Source organism: Heterocephalus glaber, unplaced genomic scaffold, assembly GCF_053883595.1.
Source record: "Heterocephalus glaber isolate CG9 unplaced genomic scaffold, H.glaber_assembly_v1.0 deba00001743, whole genome shotgun sequence".
NCBI lineage: Eukaryota > Metazoa > Chordata > Mammalia > Rodentia > Bathyergidae > Heterocephalus > Heterocephalus glaber.
The window spans coordinates 3,690,737-3,693,870 of NW_028258449.1; positions in this window are offsets into that span (position 1 = coordinate 3,690,737).

Here is a 3,134-nt window from a genome sequence, read left to right on the forward strand (position 1 = left end):
TAAAACCAAAAAGGTAATACACAAGTTGAAACAATCCTTTTTTGTTTACTGGCTAGTGCCCTCCAATAAGCATTGGGGTTATAAATACAGCTCCCCAGACCTGCCAAGGTGAAAGCGGAAGGTGAGGGAATGTAGGGTGGGCTGTAGAGGAGGGAGTGGATGCAGCCCAGTGGGCCCTGAGGAGCCGGAGCCGTGGGCCTGCAGATTCTCCCACCACACTGCCCTTGGGGCTCCTCAGCCAGAGGCCACAGGTACCTCAGAGGTTCTCCTGAATCTGGTGTTGGGGGAGGTCCTCCTGCAGGTGGATAGTGCAGAGGGTGGGGGTGTCATGAACTGGTGCCTCTCAGATCTACTGAGGGTGTACTACATTCCTGGGAGAAACAATGAATAGAGTGTGTTACACACCCGTGCTCCCAGATTTACTTCAAGAAGCTGGCTCCCTGTGCCTGACAGGTCCCAAGATCTGCCAGGTGAGTCAGCAAGGGTATCTTGTTCTAGTGCAAAGGCCACCAGGTTCAAGACCCAGGATGAACCAGTGCTTCAGTCTGAGTCCAAAGACAGAAGAGCTGATGTCCCCGTTCAAAGGCAATCAAGCAGGAGGAACTGTTATTTGGGGGAGGTCAGCCTTTTTTGTTCCAGTCAGGTCTTCAACTAATTATGCAAGGCTCACCCACATTAGGGAGGGCAATCTGCTCTATTACACCTGTTAGCCCGGGATTTAGCTCAGTGTTTCTGCCGCCTGCCTCGCAAGTGTAAGGACCCGAGTTCAATCCCCAGTACCACAAAAAAAGAACACTGACACCTATTAACTGAAGTGTTAATCTTACCCAGAAACAGCCCCAAAGAAACCCAGTGCACAGTGGTTATTGTAATTGGTAACCCTGCCCTAGGCATGGATGCCTTTCTGAATTTTGTCCCAGTCACCTCACTTGCTTTATTAGTTTTATAAGGCTGCTATAACAAATTGCCATAAACTTAGGTGGCTTAAAACACCACCAATGTACTCTTACAGTTCTGTAATTCAAAAGTCTGAAAGGGGTCTCAACGGGGTAAAACCAAGGTGTTGACAGGCTGTGTTCCAGAGGCTTCGGAGAAAAATCTACTTCCTTGCCCCTCCAGCCTTTGGGGGCTCTACACTCCAGCTTGCAGCCCTTTCTGTCCACTTTCAAAGTTGACAATGCTGGGATACGCCCTTGCTCTGTCAGTTAAAAAGCTTCTGTGTAGCAAAGGATACAGCCAACAAACTGAAGAGACAATCTTCAGAATGGGAAAAATTTTTGCCAACTATTCCTTGAACAAAGAATACCCAGAATATATAAAGAACTCCAAAAAAATTAGACCCCCAAAACAAACGACCCAATCAAAATGAACAAATGAAATGAAGAAACTTCTCAGAAGAGTAAGTACAGATGGCCACTAACTGCATACAAAAATGTGCAACATCACTGGCTGTCATGGCTTGTGCCTGGGTGGCGCCCCAAAGCCTCATGCAGTAATAGGTAGAGCTTTTCGGAGGTGGCTGGATCTACAGTGTGATCCTGGGATCAAGGGCCATGATTGCTACCTGCCCTAATAGCCTGGTTAAAATATAAGGGACAGAGAGCTGGTGTTGTCACTTGCAGCTGCTTCGCTGTTTCGCTACTTGCTGCCTTGCTGCCTGCTGTGGACTATTTCTCCTCTGTGATGCCCTTCTGCCTGCCACACCGCCTTGGAGCCAGCCAACTATAAACTGAAACTGAAACTTCTACACACTGTGAGGTACAATCAACTTTTCCTCCTTTAACTGTGGGTGTTGGATATTTTGTCTCAGCAACAAAAATAGAAACTGACACTGGCTATTAGAGAAATGCAATCAAAACAACACTGACATTCCATTTTAACTCCAGAAAGAACGGCTATTATCAACTGAAAAAAATAAATGTTGGTGAGGATGTGAGGGAAAGGAGCCTTTCTACACTACTGGTGGGCATATAAAGTAGTGTGATGACTATGGAAATCAATACAGAGATTCCTCAAAACTAAAAAAAAGAAAAGAAAGATAAAATAGAAACAAAGGTTTTGTAAATAAGGAGGAGAAAAAGGGTTAAAAGGGAGGGGAATGAGGAAAAACAAGAATTAAGATATATCATGTACATGTACAAATTGCATATGATGAATGTGATCATTATGTATACCTAAATTATACCAATAAACAATTAAAACTTTTTAAAAACTAAAAATTGAAATTCCATTGGACCCAGCTATTTCCTTTTGGGTATATTCCTGAAAGAGTTAAACACATCAATCATATTTCAGTGATACATACATACCCATGTTTATAGCAGCACAACTTGTAACAGCTAAATCTTGGAAGCATCCTTTATGTCCATCAACTAATGAGTGGATAAAGAAAATGTTATATATGTACATAATATAGAACTACTCAGCTATAGAGAATAAATTTGAGTCATCTGTAGGAAAATGAATGCACTTTGAGACCATAATGCTTAGTGAAATAAATCAGGCACAGAAATTTAAATATCACACAGTTTCTCTTACACGAGTAACCCAAAGTATAAATAATTTAAAAGCAAAATAAAAAGTAGATTACAGGAAAGAGGAGGTAGACAGACCTTTTGCATGTGGGAAGGGGATTTAGAGATAGAGGGAGTGGGGAGGAAGGGGAGAAGGAGAAGTAAAAAGGAGTAAGATGTGCTATGCACATGTACCAAATCCCACACTGAATAAATTCACTGCGTGTCACAAACATGTACTAATTTTAAAAATAAGAAGGTAAAGCTCAGTAGTAGAGCGCTTGCCTGGCAAGCATGAGTCTGGAGGACTCAGCATCATAAAAAATTTTTAAAAAGTGAATTGAAAATTGAAGAACATGGGCCAGGGATTTAGCTCAGTGGTTCTGCTGCCTGCCCTGCAAGCGCAAGGACCCAAGTTCTATCCCCAGTACCCTCCCCCAAAAAACTGAAGAATAGATTTAAAAATTGCTTTATATATGTTTGACAATTTTGTTATTGCTATATCTGACTGGTTTGATGTGTTTTATATGAATATGATTTAATTTGCAGTTTAAGGTAACTGAGTGACAGTTACCGTATCATCATAAAAATGTAAAAATGTGGTACATTTTATGTGCATTT